This window comes from Balaenoptera acutorostrata, chromosome 16 (assembly GCF_949987535.1).
Source record: "Balaenoptera acutorostrata chromosome 16, mBalAcu1.1, whole genome shotgun sequence".
NCBI classification, from domain to species: domain Eukaryota; kingdom Metazoa; phylum Chordata; class Mammalia; order Artiodactyla; family Balaenopteridae; genus Balaenoptera; species Balaenoptera acutorostrata.
In genome coordinates this window covers 79,903,965-79,918,944 of record NC_080079.1, presented here as the reverse complement: position 1 = coordinate 79,918,944, position 14,980 = coordinate 79,903,965, and the positions used below count along the sequence as shown (strand labels likewise).

The 14,980-nt window shown below is 38.3% G+C and overlaps 1 protein-coding gene across 1 annotated transcript in view; it reads right to left on the bottom strand.

The window, feature by feature from the left end:
* Positions 1-14,980, bottom strand: part of CHRM3 (cholinergic receptor muscarinic 3) — a 523,518-nt gene that overhangs the window by 286,733 nt on the left and 221,805 nt on the right. Inside the window, exon 3 of the mRNA XM_007170796.2 lies at positions 2,771-2,833. The gene's annotated coding sequence lies outside the window, so the exon portion shown is untranslated. The remainder of the gene's footprint in view (positions 1-2,770; positions 2,834-14,980) is intronic.

Here is a 14,980-nt window from a genome sequence, read left to right as displayed (position 1 = left end):
AGGAGAATAACAAGCTCTGATCTAGGTTCCCCAGACACTGGTCTTGCACACAGAAGGGATTCTGGTGTGGCAAGAATAGAAGCCAGGGGACCACCAGGAAGCTTACACAATTGTCCCGGCAAGACAGAATGATGACTTGGAGCAGGGTTGTAACAGAAGAGACAGAAAGAAGTTAAGAATTTCAGGATGTATTTGAAATAAGGACAGGAAAAGGAAAATCACGGATAACTCTTTAGTTTAATGGCCAAAAAGAAAAAAGTTGACTTTAGTAGACACAGCATTTCTCTGCATTAGCAATGGACATCCAACAAGGTAAGTTATTATTTTAGATTAAGAGAATATCAGAATATCATACACCCTCCATTTACAAATAAAGAACAAAGGTCCAGAGAGGTGAAACAGCTTTTTTAAGCCTCCAAAGAGCTGGCTGTCACCTGCATTTCCCATCTCCTAGTTTCCAGCCCAGGGACTTTTCCATTACCCAGCACCTCCTCCCCCGACTCAGCTCAGTACCTTATTCAATATCTTGCATGTCTTTCTTTGGAAAGGAATTTTATTATATAATTTATCTTTTTCCTGCATTTTTTTTCTGAGCCTACTGAGTGAAGTAATGGACACTGTTAGAAGGAAAGTATTTAATATTAGGACTGTAGCTTAAAAGCTTAGTTTTGAAAAAAAAAAAAAAGCTTAGTTTTGGTGGCCATATTTAGACCATTAGTCCTAAACTTTTATTTCAAAAGAACGAAAAGCAAAATAAAAAACTTGGAATTAGTATTTCTTTCACCTGCTTTCATAGGCAATTTCAATTCATCCTGATTCCCCCAAACCAGAGTTTTCTCTTTCCTTTTTTTAAAAAATATGGAATAGCCTCAGTTCACTTAGTTTTATAAATGGATAATCTAGCGGAATTTCTGTGTTATTGAAGAACATGCAAAGGATTAGTGCACTGAAGATGCCACAACAACAGTACAGGCTCCTGGCATCATAATGTGAGGACCAGCACTGACGTAGCAGAGTACAGGGAAGGGCACCTGACAGGTCCAAGTTCAAACCTTGCCTTTGATACTTACTATCATAGGACAAAGTTGTTAACATCTCAAAGCATCAGTTTCCTCACTGTAAAACGGGGATCATAATACTTACCCTGATGGCACTACTGTGAAGACTAAATAAGGTATAGAAATACGCCTAGCATCATGACCAGATATGAATGCTAGAAACAGCCAAGTCTGCATTTGGCTCTGAGTATCAGAAGACCGAACAAGCTTGTCTAAGTGATTTATTTGTCTCCTACAAGAAATGTAGTGGTAGCTTCACTAGAGCTTAAGAGTGTCATCAAGGTGTCAAGCTCCTTTTACCTTTCTGCTCCAATATCCCTGGTTGTGGCTTTTGTCCCTGTGATTACAAGATGGGGCTGTGCTTTGTATTAACCATGTTTTTTATTTTCTGTATTTTATGATGTTTTGACATCTTAGAAGTTGCTGACCAGGGAGAAACTGCCCGTCCCAAGACTAGCCAATTCTTAGAAATAGCAAAGGGTTTGACCTGGAGCACATCTTTCACATGTAAACCAAACAATCCTGAGTCTACAGTCCCATCCACCTTCTTATCTAACTCACACACCAAGTCAATATTTCCCCGGCCTAAATCAACACGCTGCCAGGTACCAGGCGACCAGAGACCACCCTTGCAGCCCAGGGCCCACCGACATTATTCTAACTGGCCAATCCTAATCTGTTTACCCTGCCCTGCCTTTCCTTTCCTGAGGAAACTCCCAAGAAAGACACTGACCTAGACTTTCTCCTCATTTCTGTTTTCTGCCCCTTGACCAGACCTGGTCTTCCTCAGGTGGCCCTTCATGGAGTGCCCCCTTCTCTCGGGAAATGCAAGTAATAAATTCTTCTTCCAGTGACACTGACTTCTCTGTGTCATCACTCAGTCACCTTCATAAATTAAGACCCTGCAGCTACAAATTTTAGAACTACTTTTCCAGGTAGGAAGAAGAGGTAATAACAAAGGAAAATGTTCCAAAAATACTCTCCTCTTGAAGCTCTGCTCTTTTAATTCAGGAAGGGAATTAATTCAGGAAGGGAAACCCTCCCCAGGGCCCATCACTCAGAACTCATTAGCCAGAACTGGGTCAGATGGCTGCAGCAAAGGAGTCTGGGAAGTTTTATTGTCCTTCAAAACCTCAGGAATTTTTAAGAAAGGAATAGGGGAGAATGTATATTGGGTAGGCTATCTGCACTGTCTGCTGAATAGGAAAAGTATTATGAACAATAACATTTAAAAAGGATTGAGCTTTTTCACAATGTTGCTCTTTCTTTATACTTACAATCGGATTTTGTACAGGATTCCAAATAAGGCAATATAAATAATCAAAAGATAATATTTAAGCTATGAATTAGACAAGCTATAAGGTCCTATATTTGCTAAAAATTCAAACATTTTGCACTATTTAAAAAACCCTCACATTACTACAGTTAAGATACAATAAGTTTTTGAAATAAAATCAACGTATTTCATATTTCAACAAATTCCTTCATTGTAATTTTGAATCTGATGAACAAATTAGTAAAAAAAAGTACCTTTACTGAGACACAAAAAGTTGAGCATGACTTATTTACATTAAGATGCACACAGTAACCATTATAAATTGCACTGAAAAACACCAACCTAGAAATTGCTATTCTTCATTAACCTCTGCTCACAGATCAAGCCATAAGCCCCCTTTTTAAAGCAAAGAACTCAACTCAAAAAAAGATCTTACCTTACAGTACCTTAGTGGAAGTTCTGAATGTCATTTATTTCGTCTCTAATCAGAAAACAGGTGCTAGAAGAGAACAAGAAAATAGGGTTTACATTAAGCCAGGACCCTGGAAAAGGGAAAGTCACTAGGTTACACACGATGATTTCTAAAAATGTAAGAACATCACAGAATTTTCTAGTAAGTGACTTCAAAGATCATGGTGCCCAACCGCCTCTCGTAACTGATGAGGACACAGGCGGTCAGAGAGTTAAGGCACCTGTTATTGGCAAAAGAAACACATCTACTGACTTCGGATGAAAGGCTCTTTCTGTAGTTCCACTCCTCATACCTGCCAAAGCTCCAGTCACAATGAAAGGACATAAAAGTAAGAAGAAGAGAAAAAAAAAAAGCTGCTCATCCCTTAATTTTACACGTTAGTGATGGTGCCTTCCTTTTTCAGTAAATGACTTAGCACCGTCTACTTTCAAAGAGAAGTCACAGGAATGATTCCTTAGAAGTTCCAGTTCACTGTCTTCTCCCAGACACTACTGGAATTATACACATACCACTATCTTATGATTAGTTCAACTCTCACACAGAGATAGGATCAAATCTTTATAAACTGAATTATAATTGACATACAATATTAGATTCGTTCCAGGTGTACAACACAGTGATTTGATATTTGTACACATTATGAAATGATCACTGCAATAAATCTAGAGACCATCTGTCACCATACAAAGTTGTTACAATATACTGACCATATTCCCTATGCTGTACATTACATCATTCTGACTTATTTTACAATTGGAAGTTTGTACCTCTTAAACCCCTTCCCTTATTTCACCTGTTCCCCCATCCCTCTCCCCTCTTGCAACCACCAGTTTGTTCTCTGTATCTATGAAGTCTGTTTCTGTTTTATTTAGTCCATTTGTTTTTTACATTTTGCATATTAGTGAAATCATACAGTATTTGTTTTACTCTCTCTGGTTTATTTCACTTAGCGTAGTATCCTCTAGGTACACCTATGTTGTCACAAATGGCAAGATTTTATTCTTTTTTATGGCTGAGTAATATTCCAGAATACCACCTTTTTATCCATTCCTTTATCAATACACACGTCAGTTGCTGCCATATCTTGGTTATTGTAAATAATGCTGCAATAAACATAGGGGTGCATATATCTTTTCAAATTAGTGTTTTTGTTTTCTCCAGATAAAAACCCAGAAGTAGAATTGCTGAATCATATGGTAGTTCTACTTTTAATTTTTTGAGGAACCTCCATATTGTTTTCCATAGTGGCTGCACCAATTTACATTCCCAGCAACAGTGTACGAGGGGCTCCCTTTTCTCCACATCCTCGCCAACACTTGTTATTTCTTGTCTTTTTGATAACAGTCATTCTGACAGGTGTGAGGTGGTATCTCACTGTAGTTTGATTTGCTTTTACCTTATGAGTAGTGGTGTTGAGAATCTTTTCATGTGCCTGTTGGCCACCTGTATATCTTCTTTGGAAAACTGTCTCTGCAGGTCTTCTGTCCATTTTTTAATCGGGTTGTTGGGGTTCTTTTTTTGACATTTAGTTGTATAAGTTTTAAAAATATATTTTGGATTTCAGTCCCTTATCAAATACATTGTTTGCAAATATCTTGGGATATAATCAAATCTTAAAGAAAATCCCCTAACCCCTCTTTGGACACTGATATTCACATTTTAAAGTGTACAGAGCCAGACATTTGGGCCAGGATCTTAGAAAAGCATCTCTCTTAGAAGGTTGATCCAGAGAAGGAAAAAGGCACCAAGCTCCATGAGAGGAGGAGGAGGGAAGTGTGTTCTTGTGAGGGATGTCCTTGAGGACAGAGCATCCATCTGGAAGGAACAGCAGGTGCTACAGGAGAACTTGAGGATGAGACCTGATAAGACATTACTGGATTTTTAAAAGGAGGACCTTGCAGTTTCTAGAGAGGTGAAGGGTAAGTCAGATGACAGCACGATGAGAAGAGGCTGCGAGGTGAGAAGTAGAGGGATCCTAGGGGCGTGTGCAGGGGGATTTCCTCAGCAAGGATGCAAGGAACTCCTCTGAGAGTGTGTGATAGGATAAGCCTAGAGATGGAGAAATGTTTGATTGATAATTTAAAGATAGATTTTTATTTTACATGTCTGTTTTAAAAAAAGTATCAACCTGCAAAGGATTGGGAAAAAAGAAAAGAAAAAAAAGTCACTGGTCCTTCGCAGCTGGAGATGCACTATCTCAGAGAACATCAGCCACTTTACCGGCTCAGAACCACCCATCCCCCCACGCCCAGAGCCTCTCCCTCTACTACTGCCCCCAGCACTGGAACTGTCAATCAAGGGACCCTCTCCTCCTTTTGGCAAAAGGCGGGCACCTGACTCAAGCGAGGCCTCTCAGATTGCTCCTCCCTTGGGGGCCCCAGTCTGACAAGTGTGTCCTAAGGAAGGAAGTGGCTGGAGCCAATCTCTCATGAGAGCCATTCACTTTATGCGTGGGGAAACTGAGGCTGGGGGTGTGAGTGAGCAGAGGTCACCTGAATCCAGGCTGTCTGTCTCTTTCCACTCATTGCCCTGCTCCTTTTAGATACAAGCATCTCCTTAGGAAATAGTATCTCTACGATGGGCACTTCAGGAGAAAATTCAACAGTGCATTAACACGCCCGTTCCTACCAGAGGAAGTGATGGGTAAGTCATCAAACAAGGAAAATCAACCTTGTTGCCAAAAAACGCAATCCATCAAAGTCTAAAATAAAGAAAGTATAATCAAGGAAGTCTACCAAAAACCAATATGGAGACCTCTTTAATACTGATTTCTGTCTCTCCTCTCTATCTAACAAATAGACGTTTTCTGCCATACAGGGCATGCCAGTGAGCCTAGAATTCATCTTTCACCATAGATTCCTTATCGAATCTAACGAGTTAAAGGGCAGTGCTCAGTGAATTCCACTAAGCACGTGCCGGTCTTTTCACAGTAACTTACTAAATGTCTTGCACCTAGTAGTTGCTCAATATGTCTTTGTTATATGGGTTTTATCATTAAAATTAATAAATATCCGGAACACACTTGCCTAACTTACAATTAAGAGTGTCCCAACATGCCTACATATTGAGATTCACATAACTGAAAATAAGCAAATACATATCTCTCAATAATAAAAATTAAGTGGCACGATTAATGATAAAAGAAACGAACACCATTCAGTCATTAACGTGTCTGCTAATAAAAAGACCTTATTCACTAAATGAATTGGAGAACAATAAATAAGACTGAACACCCTGAAGTTTATCTAAGTTTCTCTAGATTAGATTCAGCAAAGCATCCATTTTGAGAACCAGCGAGGGAACTGGCTTTCACCCTAGCTTCACATTCACTCTATTGCAAATTAATTGCACATGACATTCATTTAGGGGTAAGCTTCAAATCTCTGAGTATAAATGACAGGTTCTTCCAAATTCCAGTAAACATAGTTCAAAAGGTTTCATAATCAAAATATAATTGGCGATTCTAGAGATCATTGTTGTAATTATGCAGTTAGCCAAATAATGAGGAAAACAAAGCCAGAGACAGAATAATAATTATGCAAGGCCAGGTGAGAGGCTTCTTTCAATAGGTCAACGAAGTATTACTTTGATTTAGGAGGTATATAGAGAAAGGTGGGCTATTTTGACAAGGTCTTTTAAGTAGTAGTTTCTTTCTGTCAGATCATCAGGTGTTTATGGAGCACGAACTCTGAGAAGAGCACTCAGTGAGGTAGCGGTTTTGGACATTTAATATGATCATCTGAGCTGTCCCATTTCCTTAAAATTTTTTCAAAAAATCATTTTGCCTACTTTCTAATGATTTTGAATGTGCATATTCTCCCATGTCTAGGAAGATGCAAAGCATTTATGTGAATGTTTTGCGAGCTAAGTGGTCGATAAATGAATCTGCAGCCCTCTAATTTGGACAGCATTTTACCTGCTCAGTCCTGAAATAAATAAGCTTAATTAATTAACTTCTAGTATTTGGTTGAAATTAGACCCCAAACTCTCAGGGAGGACCTAGAATATTCCCCTATTTAATTTCACAACGTATCTTTAGTCTTTTAAACCTCCTTATCTGATAACAAGTGCTTTGACAAAGTTGAGCCTGACAGCCTATTTCATGGGAATAGGATAAATATAGTTCCAAATATGTATATATTATGCTAGGTCTGGTTTGCATTCAGTTCTTATTCAAAAACAGCATTCACTAAATATCTTTGCTCATTCAGATTTGTATTTTGATTTGTTCCCTTCAGAGCCCCTCTTCTCATTTTTATCCACCCCATCTAGAGAGGGAGAGACAGAACTAATGAAAACATGCAACAGTTCTTACGAATAAAATCATTCATTCCTTTGTAACTGAAGGAAAACAAAAATCACAGCAGGTGAAAGAGGCTGAGAGAATAAGTGTTGTTTCCTGTGTGCCAGACTGGTTATTACTCCCAATTTGCAGAGGCGGCTCAGGGATCAAATAACTGTCTCCAAGTTGACCAGTTAAGGAACTAGCTTAGATCCTTTCCATTTCAAATCCCATTTAATAATAGTAGGAACAAAAATAGCAACAACAAACATTTATTGAACGCTCTCCATATTCCAGGTGCTATTCCAAGCCCTTGACATACACCCAATCATTTCATCATCACAGCCCTATCTATTGCTACCCGCATTTTATAGATAAAGAAACAGATGCTTGCTTGCTCTGTGTAGAACCACAGCTCTGCAGGGATTATCGAGAGAAAACTTGGTGCTGCTTCATCTTTTTCTATTTACCATTATTCTCCTCTCTCTATCCTTCTTGTTTGACTTCATCCAGCTTATGAAATGAACACAACTCCTGGTCTGAATGAGTAGAGAGGTTCCTTTGGTCCATCAATCGCTACAAGGATTCTGAGAAGTTGTTTGGCTGTTTTGGTCAATAGGCCTTGCTCAGAGCAGCACACCAAGAGTTCCTGGTGGACACCAAGTGTTCTAAGATAGGCTCTACCTGGGTATTCCTGAGAGCACAACACTGGCAGGGAAGAGACAGCAGATGGGAATGGCATTCTGGAGCTAAAGAAAATCATCCACTTCGGGAGGTTTTTTTTTTTTTTTTCAATCAGTGAGTGTTGTATCACCACTGACTGCAGCGTGGAGACAAACAATGTTGCCTGCCACATCAGTAAGCAAAGGATATTGTGGCCATCAAGCCATCAGCCGCTGCAGCTGTCCCCTGACTGTGCACCCTGAGGGGATTCAGCATGGAGAAAAGCAAGACACTGGCCCTAGATAGTTAAGATGCACATCAAAGGAATGATTTCAATGAGTCTAGATTCTTGCATCTTCCTATACATAGAAAAATGCTAAATTCATTAACTTGCAATGTCTGTTTTTCTTTAATTAACAGCAATCTTTTGATGTTCCGACTACCTAGTTATTTTGCAAAAACTCTTTTGTACCCTGGCTCCTCCCTTACCTCTTCAGAGCAATCCCTCAGAGGCTGTCACCTAGGCTTAAGTATGTCTGCTGAATACAACGTAATCCTCAATTTTTAGGTCGTGCATTTTTTTTCAGTTGACAAGTGTCTAAGGAGACACTGCAAACCCAGAATGAGATCCAGTGGGCCAGGCTGGCTGATGGCGAGCACAGTTTCAGAAGTCTTCCAGGCAGGTTCCACACTTGTTATCAAGATGGCAGCCAACTTGGTGGTTCATCATATAAGCTGACAAGACCTCAGCCAGTGGTTGGGAACATGGGCAAGAGTCAGTATTTTGGGGTGAGGGGATTGGTGATGGTGGAGCAGATCAGATCATTAAGTCCCTTACCTTCACAGGAGGCGTGCTGGGGTGGTGGTGGATGGCATCTACATTTAAATTAGAACAAGGAGAGCAAACCAGGATTTGAGGAAGATAAACTACCAACTGTCTCTTGCCAAGGCCTACCCCAGATCTCTTGCTGGTTCTCCCAGAAACCACTAACGGGAGGGGATGAATCTCCTCATTTACTGCACAGAGACTGGGCAGGCCTGAGACCTGCAGCCTGCTGGTTTTCAATTCTTACCACTCCCTGAGACTGAGGCCTGCAGGACTGGATACTGAAACTCCTATAAAGTCTCATTAGGCCAAGAGTTCTAGAAATTCGAGGCAGTATCAACAGACAATTAAGTGAAAAGTATTGTTCTCCATTTCAATTTTGACAGAGTCTTAATGGGAGAAGGAAACATTACCCCCATTCATGGAAAAGGACTGCTTGTCAATCCAATTTCAGCAAACCTAAGCTCGTACTGCTGAGATAAACGTTGGAGGCTAAATTCAGCCAGATACACAAAACAGGGTGAAGAGTATTACCCAAATTTTGTAATTTCACTTTTTGCTCTGTGGACACAGAAAAGTGACTGAAAGGAATTTAACCAATAATATGAATGCTTGTTGGTTAGTTCTTTCTGTAATTAGATGTGATTTTTGTGTTCTATATTTTAATTTTTTTTATAATTCTGAAAAAAAAAGTATTTAACAACTAATTAGTGTTTCTACAGTGCCAGTTAAATAACAGAAACTTGATGACATTTAACATCTAACTGAGGTTTAAACAGTTCTTTCAACACTAAAGCTATTTTAAAAGTAAAACTTTTTAAAAGATAGTTTTAAATGTAACTCTTTAGAAAGATATATGCATATATATATATTGCATAAAATGTTAAACATAAAGACATTTTAACAATTTAATGAAATAACGCATGACTTTATAAAATCAGACTTTAAAGATTATGACTGCTAGCTGGAAAAGGCAGTTAAATGTCACTTCAATTTGTTGCTTTTACTAAAAGATGCACTGAAAACTCAGAAAGCAGAAACTTGGCATAAAGTGAAACATACACAACTTTAGTATCCTATAGTATCCTATGCCTATTTTTCTCCCTGTTATGGACTAAACTGTGTCTTCCTCAAAGTTATAATAAGTTGAAGCCCTAACCCCCAAGGTCGTAGGGTTGGGCCCTCATCCAATAGGACTATGTCTTTATAAGAAGAGGAGACACCCGGTGCTCTGGAGAACAAGCTCTCTCGTGCTCTCTCTCTACCCCCAGCCCCTATGCATAGAAAAAAGGCCACAGGAGGACACACTGAGAAGGCACTGTCTGCAAGCCAAGGACAGAGCCCTCCCCAGAAACCAACGCTGCTGGCACCTTGACCTTGGCCCATCAGCCTCCAGTTTAAGCTTAATCTGGTATTTTGTTATAGCAGCCCTAGAAGACTAAGACACTCCCAATTTTATATTCAGTTCCACAGTGAACAAAGGCCTTCAGAAGATTATGTCTAGCTTTATCTGTAGTTTTGGCTTTTATTTTTCTTTAAAATCATAAAATCATAGAATGTTGGAGCTGAAAAGAATTAAAGAATCACTTCACCCAAGTCCTACCATTTCTGAATTTTGTCCTTGTCTTCCAAGTGGTGGATTTAAAATAAAATATGACCTTTGAGTAGAACATGTATGATGACAGAAGAGAAATATCCCTGTTTGCTAACTAACACCTCTCAGTATAAGGATAAAAAACAAACAAGCACATTTCAAAACCACAGCTCCTTTCATAACAATTAATTTGAAGGCAACTCATACCACTGGATATTATGTGGGACCTATTATCTGAATTAAAGGGTGAAAGAGTAATTTATTGCATGTGATTCACCATGATATTTCTTAAACTGGTAAAACAGGGTGGTCAAAAAGTAGTTAATCTGTATTACTGGTAGAAATGAGGTGGGAAGAAGAGGGGCCATGGGTTACAAACTTTCACTTTTCCTTTTATCCAGAAAAACTATTATTTTCTACCTTTTTATTCATAGTGGAGATAGAGTTATTTATGAGTTGATACATGCACTTGTGAGTAAGCTTAGGAGACTAACTTATTTACAATTCTAAAGAACCTATGGAAACAGAGTGGGAAGAATCCTAAGGGGCAGGAAGCTGTTTTGTTCACCCTGCTTCTGTCATTCATTTTCTGTTCTTAGGTCTTAATCTCTGTCAGCCTGAATTCTAGGCAGCCTAGCAATTTAGAACAGAATTAAATGACCATTCCTGTATAACAATACATAATAAAACGCTTTTCTTTTTTTCTAAGTTATAAAGTAATAAAGCTCATTCAATAAACCAAACAATACTTAGTTACATAAAAGGGAAAAAATGATTTTGTCTTCCTCCCATTCTCACTCCCAAATTTAATCCCTTGAATGTTTACAGTTTGATGTTTATCATTACACGTGCTTTCACTTTTCAAACTCACCCATTTCCTTTACTGTTATCCTGCCATTTATATTATTATGCATATTCCCTTCTCACTAAACAATACAGCACGAATTCCTCATCCATCCCAGTGGATCTAACACACGCTTTGTAAGAGCTGATGAACCCACCTCAGCATGGATGTAACACAATTTATTCAATCCTTTTACTGTTTATGAGAACAGAGTTGTTTCCTTTTTTCTATTATAAACAATTTAGCAATAATAATCCTTGTGTCTCTGTACATGTACGTTAATTTTTATAGTTATATATTCCTAAAACTGTAACTTACAGGTCCTAGGATCATCACATTTATTTTAGTAGAAAATGCTATTTACTTATCAAAAATATTTAGCGATTTGTTTCCCACTTTCCTCACTGTAATTGGATATTATCTCCGTCTATCTATTGATCAATCGATAAGTCTATCTGATTTTTGGCAAGAAAAACTGTTCTCAGTACCATCTCTTTGTTATCTGTTGGTTCTCAGAGGCGGTCTTGTACCAAGGGCAGACTGGAAACAACCTTTAGCCAGTGTTCCAAAGCTGTGTCATAAAAGGGAAATAATCCTTGGAAAAATATATTTCAGGAAAACAACAAGAACTGCTATTCAGAGAAAGGATTTTTAAAGGCTTGTGTTGTATCAAGTGAAAATGAGTAAACACTCCTTTCAGTAAGTTGCTCTACATGGAAAAACACAGGAATCAGAGAAACACCTTAAAGGACCACTAACAAATTTGCAGTCTAAGATCTCCCCTTGGTAATGAGACAGCCAAACTCATCAATTACACTTTGGAATTCATTAGATGATGAAGAATTAGTAATCATATTAGCTCAGTTTAAAACATCTAAGGCAGATATGTTTTTAAAAATTAAAATTAATAATAATAAAGGCATATTTTTCTCTATACCTAGAATTTGCTTGTTTGGAGACTAAAGTTTTTCTTTCTTTCTTTTTTTTTTCCCCCCTTTTTACTCTTCATTTCAGGACTCAGGAAATTTCCATGCTGGGTCTTCAGCAATAGAAGCAATTTGGACTCTGGGTAGTTAACGTGATCCAGTGCCTTGGTTTTCTCATCCACAGCCTGAAGTTAAAATCATCAACTTACCTCAGAGGAATGATAAAAAAATAACTGCGCCTTGTGAAAAAGAGGAAGGAAATACTACAGCTAAATGATAACGTGCCTGTCTTTTAAATGATGGGAATGTGTGTGATTTTTAAAAATCTAACATTCTTATTTTCTAAGATTTTTTTTTTAATGGCCATATATTACATTCTAATGGAAAAGTAACTTGAAAACAAAGCCCCGACACGATGAAGGCTGAGCTCCTGTTCAAGTCAGACAGGATCTGCCACACCTGATGCCCTGCTGGCCTCTCTCAGCTTCTGTCCTCACCACACTCCCTCTCTGGACTGCTAGGTTCTGAGACTCCGACACTCCGTGTAGTTAAAAGTTATCCCCACTCATCTATTCATGGGTCCATCTCTTTCACAAGACTGTAGGTAAGGACTGTGTGCCCCAAATGTGCCCGTAGGTCCACGTTGCTACCAAAGTAGACACACACAGAGAGAAGACCAGAGCAAATAAGGAGGTCCTGCCTGGGAAACTCTTAACTGCAGGCACTTCTCAGAGAGAAATGCAGCTAGGCCAGACTCCTTGGGAATACAGGTGATTAAAATAAACAAACTTAACTGCAGGCAGAGACTGAGAAGATTTATAAATGCTTCTAGAAGATACAAGATAAGCAGGGTACTCAGGGATACTGTCATGAAACAGTAACTGTGTGGGGACATAAAAGGGACTGTCACAGCCATTCGTTCCAGACACAAAAGGAACCTCCAGGGGATCATTCGAGTGGTCATCTGATCTACAATCTGTCATCCATTGTGTGTGTGTGTGTGTGTGTGTGTGTGTGTGTAAGGAACACAATGGAAATTAATATTAGAACTCATCATCATTCACAGTGCTGTATACTTGTGCTTATTAAAAATATTGATATTTAAATGCCACACTGTAGATCAAAGTTTTTGATACAACACTTTATCATCTTTATAAAAAGTAACTCTTGCTGGCACTGTAGTAGAGAGCCACTTTAACCGTCTGGATTCTAACAAATGACCAAGATTACAGTGTGTAGAGGAGACAAAATCGAGCAATCAAAGGATTCTTCATAGGTGTTTACAGTATTTTCTAGACTTCACTCCAAGTCCTGGGAGCTCCACAATATTCCAAAAAGAGATTTGGTGCTCAAATAAATTTGGGAAATACTGGCTTAAATACTATGTTATCATTATCTTTACAACAGGATTAGTCAGAAATGTTAAAACTGAGCAATGCATTGTGAATTTCCTCAAGGCAGGTATATCCTGACTCTTGCTTTTCCCAATCTTGTTTGGCCAGGTGAGGTTTTCTTAGGGGAACCAGGGTAAATGCTGCACTGCACAAACAGCTCAGGATCCTTTTGTACTTCAGAAAAAAAAAATCTATTCGTCAGAGTCTAGCCTAGCTTGAAAATTAATTTGCTCTTGAGTCTGGATAAGTATTTCTCTCAAAATTCAAAGACTCCATGACATCACGAAAAATAAATTTATTTTTCTGAAAAAGAAATACTGCATGCTATGTTGCAAAACAAAAACTAACTGAGCTGGGATAGAAAAAAACATTCAATGATAATATTTAGAAATACATATTTTCGAATACCACATTTTAAAATGCAACCATGACATTCTTAGATACACTCTCGAAAATCGAACAAACTCTTCAAAATGGATTTAGCTAAAATTCCAACCTCTCAAGTATTTGGAAAGGTCAATTTTGATATGACGAATTATAATTTTGTCAATTCCTATTGCACAGCTGTTCTCAGGAAATATAATACTGTTGGTGGCGTAAATAACGTATTTAATCAGTTTCCCTGGAGTTTTTCTTGTTAAATACCTTTCAGAAAATGCTCAAATGTCCTGAGCTAATACAGTTTTTTTCTGCTGGCTTAAGCAATGCCTTTGGTTGGTAAACGGTTAACACATGCTGCTGAATAACACCCCTCCTGAAGCCCAGGACCCCCAATCTATGAAGCAAAAAAACAGATGAAGGAGCTCCTTAAAAGAAACTCTCATTTAAAAATTATATTTTTAAAGAACAGTCACATGGCAAAATGTACTCTACATTATATTAAGATAAAAAAACCCACCTAGATATAATGTTGTCTGGACAAGCTGTCCACAATCTTAAAAGCACAAATACACACATAAAGTAATCTTTAAAAAGACACAGAAAATTTAGGTTTAACCAAATGAATGTGCTGATTGAGCGGGTCCAAAACAGTCAATTATCAGCAATTTCATACGGGTCAACTTGCAGATCAAAATGTTAACAGTGGCTATAGCTTGGGAACTGAATAATGGTTTATTTTTATTCTTTGTGTGTGTGTTCTTTCGCTTATTTTCAAAATCTCACAATGAGCATTCATTGCTTTTATACAATACACTTTTAAACTTCTACAAGAAGACACAGAAGCAAAAACGTTAATGAAAGCACTAGGTTGTTCACTGGAGGGGAAGATAAAGAAACCGAAGGAAGGGTGTGGACCGTGATTTAGGTATCATTTTCAAAAGTCATATGTGGATTCCAACATCTCACTGTAAAACTGATATGTAAGAAAGGATCCTGGCTTCCCAGAGTTGAGGGAAAAAAATGTTTGCTGCATCCAGTGTTAAAAGACTTCCCTCAGTTTGGGCCCAACTAGTGGAACAAAAGGATGACACGAATTATATCAGGGAATAGGCACTATGGTAATGAAGATATTTGTATTATTCATGTAGTATTATTCTTCTTTCCCACTTAAGATCTTTGACTCTCCTTAGTTCATTTGTGAGTTCCCAGATTAAAATCCTGAAAATACCTATAGAAGTTATATTTTGTCTTGGGCTGTGTTTGT